At 37.7% G+C, this 17,195-nt stretch overlaps 1 protein-coding gene across 1 annotated transcript in view; it reads left to right on the top strand.

Annotated features, from left to right (window-relative positions):
- The window catches only part of LOC127637748 (adiponectin receptor protein 2), a 30,963-nt gene that overhangs the window by 4,236 nt on the left and 9,532 nt on the right, over nucleotides 1–17,195 (top strand). The window contains exon 2 of the mRNA XM_052118999.1: nucleotides 6,981–7,275. The gene's annotated coding sequence lies outside the window, so the exon portion shown is untranslated. The remainder of the gene's footprint in view (nucleotides 1–6,980; nucleotides 7,276–17,195) is intronic.

Genomic DNA, 17,195 nt, shown 5'->3' with positions numbered 1-17,195 from the left:
ATTGCAGGCATCACTTTTGACTTCAAAGCTATGTGTTAGTCCATCTATCCATCTGTGTTGGAGTGTTGTAGCCTGTGTGTGTTTTCGTCATATCGATCTCTTCCCTTAGCAAATTACAGTGCACTATGACTCATTTCCTTCTTCCCCACACTTACCTCTTTAACAATTTCTGATGTCATAAGGTACAACTAAGGTCAAGTGGTCTTTGTTCCCTGAGCAGAGAGACCACTTCATATGGACACTCTAATGTACACAGACTGTAAATCCAGTCAGGCTCATTCTGATTACTACTTCTCCTCCCTTTGCACCTGTCTATTGGCCTCATTAAGCTCTCCTTTTCCACTGCAAGAGAACTTTCCAAAAGCCGGAGCAGTATCAACGGGTTAAGTATTGGAGAAGCGCACAGGAGCAAATAGGTGTAATTTGGGATTGTAGAGCGAGATGTCAAGTGTCACCGATCAGTTATGTTCTCTCTCAGGTGTGCTTTCGCCCCAGAATTTGGTTTGAAACTGCTTACGGAATTGCTGACAAACTCTTTAGCTGCGACAATTTGGCAAAAAGAAAATCTATTTCAAATGCCATGTCCTTTTTTTCTATTCTGTGTTCTCCCTGGTATACTCTTTTTCTGACTGGGGTCTCAATTGATTGTTGAATCTTTTCTGCAGGAAGAAAAAAAATCAAGTCTTCCTCACACAATAGAAATCGACAACCTGCTTCTTTGAAAGTGTTTTGCTCATGAATGGATTGATTTCCTATGCTCCACATTTCTGTACAAGAATGTTTAATGTTTCTGCTTGGACATACTCTGAGTCTGCTAGATCAATTTTTCCCAATTGCCGCATTGAGCGCGTTAACATTATATAAATTTTCTTGCGCTGATTATAAGACAACGTGTAAGATCATTATGACACAAACTAATTTACAGCTTTAAACAACAGCTCAAAATATATACAGTATATATTTTTTAATTCTTTAACAGAAGAATTAATTGACATGCTTATAAAATTATAAGATTCACATTTCTGCCTTTAACCCCTCCAGAAATTTACCACATTAACTTCAGTTGTAATCGGCTCACCATATGCTGATTTTTTTTTTTTTAATAAAGGAGGGACGAGTCAATTATTTTTGTTGTAATCAACATTATGCCACAAATGCTGTCCATTGAGCTTAACTTGTATTGAAACCAGAATATAGCTTTAAAGTGTTGTGTGCTTTTTAACATTTTTGATAACCTAATGAGTTCAAGTCTTGTGTAAACACGGTTTTCTTGGATTGTTGGATTTGTTTTTTAAGAAAAAGCTGTTTTTGGGGTGGCCTGGGTAGCTCAGCGAGTATTGGCACTGACTACAACCCCTGGAGTAGTGAGTTTGAATCAGAATGTGTATATATATACACACACTACCGTTCATAATTTAGGGTCACTTACTTCTACTTTACGATTATTCTAAAATGTAAAAAATAAATAAAGTTAAAAAAAATATTGAATAATAGAAAGGGAATTGTGTTGTGACTAAAAATTAAAAATAAATAAAAACTGTTATATTTTAGCATCTTCAAAGTAGTAACACTTTGCCTAGAATTTTCAGTCATGTACTCCTGACATATTCTGAACCAACTTCTTGATGTATCACCCTGGAATGCATTTTTTAGGATAAAAAAAGCAAAATGCTGGTTTTTGGTTGTTCCCCTCCCTCTGGACATTCAACCTGTTTGTATCAGTTTCCTGGTCAGGCACTACACACCATGCACAGCAGGCCAAGGGAACAAGATGGGTCAGTTTCCTCTTGAGTTTGTGTTCACACTCCTCCTGTGTAACATTATGCCAAAGCATTTGTTTGGTGTGACATCAGAGAGCGCTGAATTTGAGATGATGTGAGCCAAATTTTACCAGCAACCCTTTTGAAAGAGGGCACCACATATTTTTTGCCAAATTGGACACCGATCATCATGCTATCCAATTTTCTAGTGGAATCGGATTTCCTGAATTTTGGATTCATAAAGTGCTCCCACTTTACATTTACAAAAGGAGTGAAACTCTAAGCAGATGGATGCTGTCAGTTTCACAGCTGTGGCTGTGAAGCCACTCACTACTACAAAATTTGGCAGACTACTTAAGAGTTGCAGCTGATACCAACTCGAATTAAACTCTTCAGATGGGCAGAGCATTTGAAGGAGAGAGATGATTTCAGTTATCGGCCATCAGATGTGGCGTAATTACTGCGCTAATTCCCACTTTGTCATAATTTGAAAGGAGATTGCTAAGAGATCCCGATTAGCCTTTTTAAAACATTCACTTTGAAAATATAATTGTAAAGCTTTGGGTGTCATGTGAGGTCTTTGGTGGACGTTTAGACGCTGGACCTCATGTGACCCTTTTAAACGCAAGAGCCGTTGTTTGGTGTGAATATACTCTGGCACAACCTCAGGGGTTGGCTTCTTTTGATTATGGCAACCTTGCATGTCCCAATGTGGATCTTAGCAGTCTGGATCACGGTATTGCTTTTTTATTTAAAATAAATAAATAAAATTATTTAAGGATTTTTCAGTTATTGCATGAAAGAAAAATCCATCCTGTCTACAAATATGCAAATATAACTAAATCACCTGATTGTAAAACAGGATTTAGTTTCAATTAATTCCAACCCCATTTATAGAAAGCATATTGAGCCATTAACTTATTGAAATCTAAGAACAACATCAAACAAGTTATTTCTCAATCACTTTTTAACTTGGTTATTCAGTACTAGTAGGCTTCAAAAGTAGGGATGCTCCGATCGGCCGATGTTCACATCTTATGACTTGATCGGTAATTTGTCCGATCGCATAAACCAATCGCTCATGTCGCAAAAGATGTGCAGCTCCTGTCATGGCATCACAGAGTGTGGGAAATACTGGCTTTGTGTTGTAAGACAACAAACTTGATTCAGCAGAATGATGCACTGGGAGTATGGGTTTGCGATATGAATCATCTATGATAATACCTTAATTGTTGTTTTAATGATGTGTGAGCTGAAATTATCGTAATCGTATTATGTAGAATGCAGTGTGCTAATATAGACATGCATGGTCACTGCAGGACATAGGAGTGGTGGTGGCGTAGTGGGCTAAAGCACTGAACTGGCCACCACCATTGTGTCCTTGAGCAAGGCACTTAACTCCAGGTTGCTCCAGGGGGATTGTCCCTGTAATTAGGGCACTGTAAGTCACTTTAGATAAAAGCGTCTGCCAAATGCGTAAATGTAAATGTAAGTTAAGTTAGAGTATAGCTGCCTAAAAATGAGTGAACAAACAGAGCCAGGAGACAAAATACTAACACCACCAGCCTTGCAAACTACGTTGTTGGATTTATTTGCTAGACATGGGTAATCCTCACTCAGCAATCTGCAAATTATGCAGTTATCGGTTGCCGTTAAAGACAGCTTGACAACAAACTTGTTTCACTATTCAAATGGAATAGTTTTTAATGCTACCAAAATGTCATAAAAACGGTTTGTTTCGGGAGCCTGGATGGCTTAGTGAGTAAAGACGCTGACTACCACCCCTGGAGTTGCGAGTTTGAATCCAGGGCATGCTGGGTGACTCTAGCCAGGTCTCCAAAGGAACCAAATTGGCCCGGTTGCTAGGGAGGGTAGAGTCACATGTGGTAACCTCCTCGTGGTCGCTATAATGTGGTTTGCTTTCGGTGGGGCGCATGGCAAGTTGTGCATGGATGGTGCAGAGAACAGTGTGGGCCTCCACACACGCTATGTTTCCGCGGTAACACGCTCAACAAGTCACGTGTTATGATGCGTGGATTGACGATCTCAGACGCAACTGAGATTTGTCCTCCGCCACCCGGATTGAGGCGAGTCACTACGCCACCACGAGGACTTGGAGGGCATTGGGAATTGTGCATTCCAAATTGGGGAGAAAAAAGGGAAGAAAATCGAGAAAAAAATCATCAACAAAATTTTTTTTGTTTCATGAATCAAACTACTTGTTTATTATAAAATATTTTATAGAATATTTTTAGAAACCAAGACATTTCCTCTGCATACGCAATCCATGTAGATTCAATGATTCAGATTTTCTCATCCCATTCTCCCAGTTACAGGGAGCACAAACAAGGAGCAGTTCGGCTGCATAAGTCAGTGAATTGAGCGAGTATTTCACCCTGTGTATCATGTTGTGTCCAGTGGAAGACTAGTCTTTAATTTCTCTGCCTAAATGCGTTTTTTTTTTTTTTAATGCAGTGTCTATTAACACATGACTCAACCGCGTTTCACTCAACCATATGTTGAACTCGTATCACTCTAAAACACTAAATGCGCATTAGCAAGTTGATTGTATCTAAAAGGTGATTGGCTCTTTTACCTGCATGGTGTGACTTCCTTTATACATATTTTGACTGTTGGGTGCTAGAGCTTCTTGGTTGCACATTCCATTTCTCCCTTTCATTTAAATAGAAGTGATCAGTCTTTCTCTGCTAAATAGTCTCTGGCCGCACACTCGAAAGAACAACGTTGTAGTAGCACCTCCAGAGTCCAGAAACACGTGCTCTTTCTCCGCTTTCCTTTCATCCCCCATGAGAGAACGCATGTTTCCCTCATTAAAGTTCAAGCAGCAACAAGTGAAAAATTAACTAATACAATCATCCAACTAAATCAATAGGCAGGGAATTAATTTATTAATATAATAATTTCTACAATATTAAGAGACCGTAGTATAATTTATTAAATATAATGGAAAAATGTAATTGAAATAATTAAGTCATAATAATTAGTATATGAAATAACAATAAATCAATAACCAAAAATGCCGCCACCATTTTAATTGCACCTTCTTAATATAGAGAATATCTTGTTAGCCTATCGTTGATTTAAAGTGTTAACAAGTATTAAATGTCTGTTTACCATCATTCAGAACAACCACAATAAGTGCAGTCAAAATCAAAATACCAATAACTGAACTGAATTTATTTTCTAAATATTTTCTCTTATTTGCCATTGTAACACACCTGAAAGGTATCACTCTTTCACTCATTCTGAATCTGGACACTCCGAAACGTCTCTAACATTCCTCCTGGTTTAGGCCTCAACTTCATCCCTTCGAGTTCAGACACTGTTCTCTGTAGCTCAGCAGAAGCCTTGGGTAGGATCAAGTAATTTCCCTGTAGGATCCGGCTAAAGCTCCCTAGTTCTGCAAATACATCAGCCATAAAGTGGCAGAAGGCCCAGAACTCTGCATGCTCCATCTCATACAAGGTTTGAGCAACCCAATGCAAGCATTTCTTTTGAAATGTATTACCTTCTTAGCTCTTCCTTTTACATCAGCAGAGGGAAAAAATGCAGACAGGTGGCTCATGTGCTGTAGGGTTGCAGCATACTGGCCACTGTCCTGTTCATCCTGTCCAGCTGGTTTGAGAAATGCACGCAATGCACGCTCAACATGAGGAATCCAGCGTGTGCCTTTGACATTGGAAGGGTTACTGATGTTAACTCCCAGCATTTTGCCCACTGCCTGCAGCTCCCTCTGAGATTTTGGGTTAAAGTGGTATGTTTTCCACAGCAAATAGAGAAGCATATAAAGTTAAGCTACCATGGGCTCCTTTTTTTGGACAGTCAGCATGGTCAATTCCAATCTAAATGAATGGCACCTTGTAAAAGTAAGTTTAGTTTTTAAAAAAAGACTGTCATCCTTTGCATTCTTTGTTTGAATTATTGTCTCGTTATTGCTAAACACCCTAATAGTGAGCTATACTCTCCTCATTGTAGTTCCTGTTGCCCAACCAGCTTGTTTGTTGTCTTTTCATTTTGAACGATTTGAACATAGACCATTTTGCATTCCTTGTTTGATTGGTCCATGTCACAACGTTTTCTGTCTGAACAGCCCCTTAAAGAGAACAAAAGAAGAAAAGTAATTAATTTCAGTAGCTCCTCTTTTAGGGCACAAACTAAATGATTAGAAATAGCAATGTTTATTATGCAATTTCTCTGTATGGCTTTCATTGAAACTGTCAAACCACAAAACAACATACTTGTAACTGAAAATACATTGTGAAGGCTATATGAAAGATTCATATAAACAATATATCATCCAGTGATGGCTAGAGTAAATAAAATGTGTCCATTGGTAATGATTTGGGTCGAATATAATGAAAAACTATGCGAGTTGCATGCCGTGGCACATGTGGGCTTATAAAATATATCACACAACCACATGATGAACAGCAGAATAATGTCAGATAATTTTTTAACTTCAGCATTTATAGTAAAAGATTAAGTAAATCATTCACTTGTTGCTGTGTGTTGTATTGAAGAGATTATAATAAAGTCTGCTTTTACTTTACCGAGATCATGATATATGTAAACCTCCATTATGTACCTGCATAACCTCTGATGATGGCTTTTATTTATACGTTTATTTCCAAAGGTGATGTATAAGCCATGCTGAATGCATGATCTGCGTGTCTGTTTACTATGCACCGCTAAGAAAGAGAGAATGCTCTCTGACAAGAACGGAGATAATGTGTTTATTATTTTGTCAAGATGAAACAAGATGCCGTTTTGTTGCAAAGAAATTAAGCAGAATTTTACTAGCTGATTTCTCTTCTCTGCTGGTTGTGTAAAGTTTGTGGAGGCTTGTCAGAAGGCTCAAAGGACTGTCCATGTCAGTGCCTGATTTGATTCATTCTTCCTGAGCAACAGTGTGTGATGAAATTATGGCAAAATGAGAAACCGTAAAACTATACACACTCCGAACCAATGTGTTTATGAAAATCGTAATGAATGATAATATGATGATGACATATATTGCCAGCCTGTAATATAAAGCAGCATAATGAAGTATTTTGTTATCGCTAATATAGCTGGAAATGGCTTATACCAGAAGTGGTACAAATTCTAGGTTGTAATTGTGGCACCCTATTTACGTTGAAATATAAGGTGGTGGATATCTCTGACTTAGATATTTGACATTCTTCCTTGTGTTTTTACCAGGTTCAGCAGTGAGTCTTGTGTTCAGCCGTGAATCCTCGGAGGACAGTTTTGGAGTCAAGGGCCATCTCAGTCCAGTGTGGTCCAGCATCCAGTATCCGTAAGAACTAGAGCAGAAGCAACAGGAAGCAAGCTGGACAGGGGGGAGGTGAGGGAGGACGAGGGCGCCGCCTTCGTCCTGAGACACAGAGTCTGCTTCAGCAATGACACCGACCCCACCCACACATCCACCTCAGACAGCCAGGACACCATAAACCCTGGCACAGACCACAGATCAGACAGCCCCACACAGAACGGGGTGAGTGCAGCACCACATAGTAACAGTATTACTACTGGGCTCACATTAAAGGACATTGCTATGTGCTAATGATAGACCGATGTTTAGCCATTTTGAGATTATATGTATCTGCTTATACAGATTAATAGTGTCAGCACTCTCAAAATTCACTAAAACATTTTAAAAACAGAAAGTTGTTTAGTGGATGATCAAAAGGATAATAGCGAGTTTATTTTTTTTTTTAGACTTCTTTAGAGAAATGTAAGTAAATATGGTGTTAAATAATGATAATAAGAAAAATATGAATAATAATCACAATAAACTATTCTTCTGACGAATAATACATATATTTAGCTTAATTAACCATGTTACTGGTTTGTAACAGCTTGGCACATTAATAATTCATTTGATGTGTGGTCACAGGTGTGCAAATGTTAGGTATTTCATTCATCCGATCAGATTTTGGAGCCATAGCTGTTTTATAAACCATAGGTTGCCCTTTTCTTTTGAAAAGGGCACAGATTATTTGAACCACATTTAAGTGAACATTAAAGTGTATTTATTTGGTATTATGAGTTCTCAAGTAGTTTATAGTGCCTGCTTATAAATAATTCTCAGTAAGGTAAGTGCACTCTCTTGAAAACTCAATGGACTGTTTATAAAAGCTAATGAACTATTTATGAATGCTGAGTGCAATACTTTTGCAATGATTGCACACACTCTAATTTGGATCTCAGTCCATTAATGCCCCAGAGCTAAACAGATCCATCATTCAATGTGTGGTGGGGATTAATTATATAGGACTCCATAGGGATCATGTACCTGTGTGTTATATGTTTCTTTGAGCTATAATTACTCATCGTAATCCAATATAGACCGATTCAGTTGAAAGTCGTGTTCTCTCAGTGAAGTTCACACTGACAGGGAAATCTGCAGAAATAATCAGTAGGTTCTCATGGTGATCTGCAGAGCAGACAAGACAGGGTAAGATCTACGCTTTCAGGAATATACTCGGGGAGTAAAAGGCTCTGAGGTAGGAATGGGAATTGTAAGGAATATAACGATTCTGGTTCCTTTTCCACTTATGATTTTTTGAGATTTTAAGGGAGAAAGAATAGACCATGTGCTCTAATGCAACATGAGCAGAACACATTTTAGTGTAAATTTTCCCTTTGAATTAAATAAAAATATTAAGGCTAGCATAAGTAAAATACGTGAATGATTTACACAAATTTGTTCCGCACATGTGTCATGTAAAAAGGCCAAATGTTTGAAAAACAATTAGTTTTTAGCCTGTTGTCATTTTATGTGAATTTCAGTTTTCAACAGAAATGTAATCACAAATCAGAAATAAATTGTTAACAATTCTTGGAATATGTGATGTGGCAAATGTGCCACAAAAAGGTATGTTTACCCACTTTTTAATCACACTAAACCGTGACAATCACAGACTCAAATGTTGGTTGTTGATTCATATGCACAGTAAACAGAAAACCTCTAATGCATATTGCATATTTTATTACGATGTTCCATCCGCATTGGCGTTGTTCCAGAAATGTTTTTAAACGTCATGCAAATTCTGTTCCAGGATTTAAATAAACTAATTTAACCAGTTCTGAATAAGACATTTCTACTTTCAGTTTGGCCTGAGTAGATATTTTCCTGTTCATTTAGTTTAGTGCAACCCCAATTCCAAAAAAGTTGGAACATTATAAAAAATGCTAATAAAACAAAAAGGAGTTATTTGTAAATTATATTCACCCTTTGCTATATTGAAATCACTACAACTACACATTATATGATGTTCATTGTTTTTTTTTTAAATGTACAGTAATTTCAAATTTGATGATTGTAACATGCTGGGCATTCTAGACTAATAACAATTTGACAAGTTGAAATAACAAGGCTACTGTATGTGAAACAGGAGATGTTAAACAGGTGAGGCAATTGTGTCATAATACTGTATACTGTTTAAGGAACCTCCAAAAACAGCCTAGTCCTTCAAGAGCAATGATCGTTCAAGACTTGTCAATTTCCCAAGAGATGCTTCAGTAAATAAATCAGCACTTTGAGAACAATGTTCCCTAATTACAAATTGAAAGGATTTGGGGCATTTCACCCTCTACTGTACACAATATAGTTAAAAGATTCAAGGAATCTGGTCAAATCTCGGTGCTTAAAGGGCAAGACGAAAAGCATTTCTGAATGTGTGTGATCTCTGATCCCTCAGACGTCACTGTCTTAAAAAAACATCATCCATCTGTAATGGATATCATGAACATGGGCTTGGGTAAACCTTTGTCAGTCAACACCACTTGTCGCTGCATCCACAGATGCAAGTTAAGACTTTACTATGCAAAGCAGAAATCCTACATCAACACTGTCCAAAAGCGCTGTCGACGACTCTGGTCTCGGTCTCATTTTGGATGGAAAGTATAACAGTGGAACTGAAGAGTCTGTGTCTGTATGGGCCAGGGGTGTGTCAGTGACCATGGCATGGGTAACTCACACATCTGTGAGCACACTGCCCAGATTTAAAGTGCATGGCGGGCGTGTAAGCAGAGAGTGTGGGTGCTAGATTGGATTGCCTTCAGTACTGACCTGTCTCCAATTGAGAATGTGTGGCACATTATGAATCACACCATACAGCAATGAATAATATACAATTGTGCAGCTGAAGACCTACATAATGGATGAAATGGGGAAAATTCCGCTATTTAACCTTAAACTTGTGTCTTCAGTGCCCAGATGCTTAATAAGTGTTATTAGAACAAATGGTGATGAATCACAGTGGTAAACACTCGACAGTACCAACTTTTTTGGAGCGTGTTGCAATCATCTGATTTGAAATTACTGTACATAAATAAAAAAAACTATGAAATTCACAGGTTAAGACATCATATAATGTTTAGTTGTAGTGTTTTCAAAATAGCAAAGAGTGAATATAATTTACAAATCTCTCCTTATTGTTTTTATTAGCATTTTTAATACTGTCCCAACTTTTTCAGAATTGGGGTTGTATAACGTATTGAAATTATTTTCTTATATTTTTAATATTTTCTAGACAGGTTGCTGTCTGCGGAGGGGTAAGAGTGATATGCAGATAGCTCTAACAGTTACTCCTGTTACCTGGTTTTGAGAGGACTCTTTTGAACTTGCGTAAGCTTTTGCCTCAGTTATTTGTATGTATCCATACACATGCACACATTTAGTGGTTGTGTATTTTGTAACTTGACTCAAGCATTGTTTGTGTGAGACATTGTGAGCCACGTGGGGGTTGGCTACTGAGGCTGTGGCGTGGTGTGGTCAGACAAGGCAGGTGTAAAACTATCCCAGTCTGTTAGAAGGGAGTAGATGCCCTGCTGACTTTTTTGGGTGTTGGTAGATCCACAGCAACAAGGTAAAACTTTAAACAGCCCGCAGGACACGGTAATAGACACTTGCTGGAGTTTATTTGCATTGTTTCTGGTAGGTGCAGCTTTTGTGACTAGATGCACTGTTTGGTATTCTCTTTGCACATTGCCCTTGTGTTCTCTTCAAGTGAGAAAATCAGTGTGATTTAAATTGGATCATGCATCCCATCAGTACACAGGCGTGTGCATGTACCTGGAAAATTAGATGGAAATCTTCTCCCTTGAGTGTGCCATAATTGACCAGGTCCACATAACCAGGGTTCACTCCTTTGTGCAGTGGTGGTTTCTGTACAGGTTTAGCCCATGTTCATAGTTTTAGTTTTTGATATGGCTTATTGCTCTCATGGATATGTTCTCTATATTTCTTTTATATTATAGGCTGTATTGGGTAAGTTACTTACAAGTAGTGGTCCACTATATATATGACTAATTATTTCTCTAAAATTGTTATCAGATTATTTTTACTAATTATTTATTGGAAAAGTAATCACAATAATTATTACTTTTGTTACTTTCAAAACACTTTTCCGTTTTACAAATTCAAAATAATGTCTACATTTCTGGCTTGTTCATCGTTACACACGATGTTACAACTTTTTTGCCATAACGATGTAATGTCAACAATCCCTAAAACCCTCAAATTACTTTAAAAAGGACGAGTTAAACAACTTAAATCAGCTCAAATAATTCATGAGTTTGAACAGGAGGATTAATGCAAGTGATTTTATCAAATTTCATGCTTTACATTTCTGCCTTTTTAAACCCTCCAAAAATTGGCCCCATTCACGATCATTGTAAGTGCCTCACTGTAACTTCGATTTTTGCTTTTATTTTAAAGAAAAGGAGAGACGAGTCTAAATTAATTTTTGTGGTTATCAACATTATGCCACAAATGCTGTCGATTGAGCTTAACTTGTATTAAACCCGGAATATAAATGTTTAAGTTTTAAAATGTATCGTTGCATTGGACAAATTGTATGACCAGTTTCTGTTTTTCCATTGTAACATGTTAATTGGAGGGGGTTGACTTCATCTGTTTGCGTAATGGTGTTTACAATGGTTACAGGTTCTTTTCTCTCCAATCCCCACTGTAGCTTTGGTGCTATAGCAACAGTGTAGTTATATGAGTGGTGTTTGTGTGGCAACAGCGGAAAGACTGGACATGCATCGTTCCACACCGTCAATTTTTGACCAGGAACTACATCATTATTTTGATTGGAACATTAAGTCAACTAATTTTTTTACTAATGGAAGGAGGGTAAAGTTGAACATCTGTCACTAGTCTCTCTTATCTGATGATGTCAGATGTGACCTCATGCCAACTTGTTGAAAAATGAAACAATTAACTCTTTATGACTAACTCTAGTAACGCTGTTTCTCCATGCGGACAAAACATACTTTCCATCTCTGTGGAGAAGGTTGTTCTTCTTTCTAGTCTGAATCATGCAATTCATTCCCATTTTGTGTGTAAGTTCATTGCATTTAACTCTCCCTTAAAGTGATAGTTCAAAACAAATATGAAAATTCTGTCTTTTACTCTCTTATTCCATGTTCCAAACTGATATGACATTCATTCTCTCTCCCTCCCTCTGGAGCCTCAGTCACCATTCACTTACATTGTATGGAAAAAGATGGAAAGTAAATGGTGAGACTAACAGCTCCTTTTTGTAATTGAGTTTGGGACAACATAAGGGTGAGACATTAAGTGAGTTTAAATTTTTGGGTGAACTAGCCCTTTAAAGCCTGAATGTCTAGAAGTCCCATGTGGTTGAGATTCCTTAAACTTTTCTGAATGTAGACCAACAGTACCTCAGTAACTGTTGTATTTCTCTTGTAATTAGTTTGCTCATGCATGTATTTCTCTGAGACTCAGGAAGAGAGATATTTTTTGGATAAAGACGTTGTTAATTCCAGCTTCCAAATTGGCAAAGGTTGAGTGAAGGTCTGTATTTGAGAGTTGTATGTCTTTGCACACTAGAAAGTTTGAGTAAGCCAATGTCACACGAGTGAGGCAGAACTGCCGGCATTTAGTTTAGTCCGTATAAAGGTCGGTTCCTGATTGAGGAACTGTGGCTTCATTGTGCTCAACATGTGATGTTTATAGTGCAAAGGGGAGGACCAAAAGATGAGGGAGGGAAAAAATCAAGGGAATGGATGTCTTGCTTGATGTTTTTCTTTGTTGTTGTTTCACAAATTAATGCTGATAAGATAAACTATTTATTTATTCATTTTGGCTCAAAGAGGATGCACTAACCGCTAGGCTATGGCATCTACCACTATTATTTAATTAATTAATTGCCAAGTCACAATTAATACTATCAAGTAATTCTGTTGAAATAGCCAGGCCATATAGCCTGATTTGAGTGTGTATGTCAATAAAAATGGTCATGTCGAAACAAATAACGTCACTGCATTTTGTCATCATTTGTGGGCGAAATAAGTTAAACTGGTTCGTCTGGTAAGTTTAAATTTACCTTAAGAAGGGAAGGGGGACAGAACTGCACAAACAGTAGTATTTTTACCGGCAATGAAAACTGAAAATTGTCCCTTGACTGGTGTCTGAGAATCAAAGATAGGGAGAGCTTTCTGTCTCTACTGGGACCTGTATGACTTTTAGTCTTGTAAATACTGCTGGTTACAGTGGCTGCAAGGATGTGCAGATGTATACAATTTTGTTTTGCATCTACATGTTTGTACATCGACCACGTGATTGTTAGCTTGATGCGTATCCAGGCAGTATATATCAGGTAACCTTTATTACACTAAGATTGGCCTATCTCTAGTATTTGAAAAGGTAATATTCAAAACCAATAGCCCAATAAAAGTACCAAATATTAAAACAAAAGCCATGATCCTGTCATTCTTTGTACACTCAGTGATGTTGTGTAGTTTTGCGGTTGCCAGAAATTGTAATTATCAGACACCCTGGGTTGGACACTGAGGGCCAAACCTGCTAAACTGGATGCATACTGCTTTCATTAAACCAAAAACAAATATGTGAACTATAAACATGTGGCTTTACACTCTAGCAACCTCTAAGACTGTCCTAGGGTGCACATACAGTCTTATCATTAAAGAACGATTGTTTTTTCTCCATAGCGGATCAGAAGTGCCTAAACACACCTGTGGATCTTGACTGGCCTTTAAACCTTTGACCGTGACATGTTTTAATGTTTAGATGTGGAATTACATGGTGTCCTTGTATAGGTCACCTGACCATGTTCGTTAGCTTATCAGATGAGGGCCATAAGAAAACAAAGAAAGAAAGCTCTGTGGAGGAAAGTGGGAAAAAGTTAAAGAATTTTGTATGTAATAAAACTAATGTTATCAAATGTTACCTTTATAAGATGTCAATGTTCCTCTGGCTTTGAGATATGAGAGCTCAGGGAGGTGTGAGGCTGTTTTCCTCTGAAGTAGACAGACACATGGCCCTCCCGCAGTGAGCTTGCCATTCTGGAGGCCAGCAACAGGATGATCCCAGCATTCCAGAAATTGAAATGTGCAGAGGCGTGTCCCCACCAAATCCGTGATACTCTGCCAAACGTTTGCTGCTGTTATTTGTTACTGAACACTTGCCTCACTCAAAACGTCTCTCTCATAAGGTCTTTCAAAGTCACCTTAGAGTATACTACGCTTATGAGGTAATGTATTTTTGTATTCCTTGTGATGAGTTGCCAGTGCACTTTGCATAAATGTTTTGACATCCTTCACATGGCATTAACCTCATTTATAGTTGAAGTTTGAGCAGTGTTGCCAAGTACCATCACACCACATTATTGCTTGCACTTAATGAGGTCATATAATGATGGAAAATACCTTCAGATAAATCTGCACACCATGTCCTAACCAGACCTGACACGATAAAGCACCAAGAGATAAATCTTTCTTCCAATGTAATCTCCGTTTTTCTTTATGCAGCTGCAACATACCACAAAGTATTTTGTTGGTCCCTTTATTTTCATCACCTTTATATAATCCTACCTTCTGTGAAATCGTATTAGTCAGAAATCATGCTCTATACATGCTGTATATTAAACCGCAGATATGTTCTGATTGGCTGCGATTTTGTCGGGTCAAGTGGTATTTTACTTTCAGTAGAGAACAATTACCTGATGCTGGTAAATTGTGGCGGCTTGTTAGGACACTGTGTCATATTGGCTCTATAGGGTGGAGGTCTGGGTTTAAAAATCCATTAGTTGCATACTTCAAAGCTCTCGTTTAGATCCTAAGACCTAGGCTATTTGAGAGTGACCCAGACCTACTTTCATATTATGCAGTTGATCTGGCACTAATCTGACATCCAGATGTGGCCTGGAACACATTATGACCTGCTGTCGCTAACTAATCTCAGACAAGTCCAGCAGGCCCTACAGACCTCATGCCGAGACCCAGTGTGTCTGACAAATTAGACAGAAAATAAGTTTTACATTCACTCCTATTCTGTATTTTGAAGGAGTCTGTATTGTTTGTGTTGACTCGGTTAAAAATTGTGCGAGTGTTTTGATAATATACTGAAAAAGTTCAAGGGGTCATGTTATGGAAAATGTATTTTCCCTGCTCTCAAAGCAAAGCTCCTTATCAGTCCACCTAGTCCCTTTAATGAAACAAGGCTGTAAAAGAATGGGTATGCTCCAAAATAGAATGCTCCAAATGTGTAGAATATATCTTCATTTAAAAAAAAAAAATCCCTGATTTCTATTGCCATTAGAAGCTCCCTGCACTTTACTTTCCTTGCTCTCTGCTTTACAATTGACATCTTTGAGCAGGTTTACTGCAAATGCAGGTGTCTGTGCATCCTGACCATAAGTGGTTTTATTTTAACCATATGTGTTCTCTTGTTCTGATCAATACAGGAAAACATGACTGAAACAAAGCTCCTAAGAGGTTGGGAGTGTTGTTTGGTATTTTCTCTGAAGAGCAGGTTGCTAGTGGTATTACAGTCACGTTAAACCCAGGAAAATCAGACCGTCTGGGTAGCAGTTAAGCTTTGACGAACATGCTGAAGAGTACAAGAACATTGGAGTACAATGTTGATTTGAAGCATGTCTTCTTTGGAGAAAACCCACATGATTTGGTGGTGCTGCTAAACTAGTGGGGTTTTTTCTGTTTACATTTCCTCTCTCTTTTACACCGCCGAACCAGCTGTGTACATGACAAAAAAGCAAACAGCTCGTAAAAATGTGTGTGTGTGTGTGTGTGTGTGTGTATGTGTGTATATATATATATATATATATATATATTAGACACACACACATTTTATATATCAATTATGTTCTATTTATTTATCAAATAGATAAACCTGTTTTTAAATCCACAATTTATGTAGTATTATTTGTTAATATATTAAAATATGTATTATTTATTTTGCCACATAGTATTTTCTACTGTTATTTGGAATTTGATAAACACAAAGATTATTCATAACAAATGCAGAGGTCTGGCATCAGTGCTAAAGCAGCGGTTTCTCTTTTCATAATTAATTAATAGTTAAAAACAAGACACAAAACAGTAAAACTAAGATTGAATGGTTTTCTCAATTCTGCTGGGATGTGCCACATTTGAAGCCGATGCACACTTTTAATTAATTTGCATAGTTTAATTCATTATGAATGCATGTAAATAACTTTAAGCAGTCATGTCCACTTGTACATTTCTATTAGCTGACACATTTCTATCATCCTATCGCCGATATCTGGTATGGTGATTACTTCTATGAAAGCTGTCTGACTACAAAACAGACATTAAAACTCCTTTTGTGGTTTCATTAGACATGCAATTTCCTTTATTATGCAGAACTTGTAGGCAGTGAGAGACTGATCGTATGACTCTCTCACATGCCTTTCGAAGAAACACGTCTGTGTTTTTGCAGTCTTATTCGGGGCAGTTTTCTCAGTATGTGTTTTTTTTTTTTTTTTTTTTATGTTCTCCCTCTTCCCTTGTCACCTCAGATTATAACCATAGCCGAGTTCACTCACATGTCTTAGTTTTTCATGCCCATGCCTTCCAAAACACTCAAACTGAAGAATCAATTACAGCATGTGCTCAAAACAACATCTTACAAAGGATAAGAGATGATTCATTTCTCTCGTGCGCACACGTAAACACACACTTGCACACATTTACACATTGTAAGCAAGGGTGATATATTTTTCGGAACTGTGGATGACACCCTTGAATTATCTCCGGTGACTTTAAGCATTTAGGTGAAACTGTGGCAGACAAGACACGTTTAATATTCACTAGACCTGAACACAGGCATGGGAAGTGGTTATTCATGCATTATATATCCATTTCTGGTCAACCTCAGCTCCACTTGCAGACGAGAAGAGAGACACTATGTTAGCCGCTCACCCTTTTAACTGTGAGTTTTCTGCTGATTGGTGTGTCTAGATTTACTTGGCCCAGCAGTGTCCCAGATCTTTCTTGTTAGATGGAAAGTATGCCAGGTGAAAATATGTCTTGGACATTTATTGTCAATTTCACTGTATTTGTAAATGTCTGCTTCATCTTGTTCACTCATATGACATT

This window comes from Xyrauchen texanus, chromosome 45 (assembly GCF_025860055.1).
Source record: "Xyrauchen texanus isolate HMW12.3.18 chromosome 45, RBS_HiC_50CHRs, whole genome shotgun sequence".
Taxonomy (NCBI): Eukaryota; Metazoa; Chordata; class Actinopteri; order Cypriniformes; family Catostomidae; genus Xyrauchen; species Xyrauchen texanus.
Note: the sequence above shows the minus strand (reverse complement) of the source record. Positions and strands in the feature narration are given on the sequence as shown.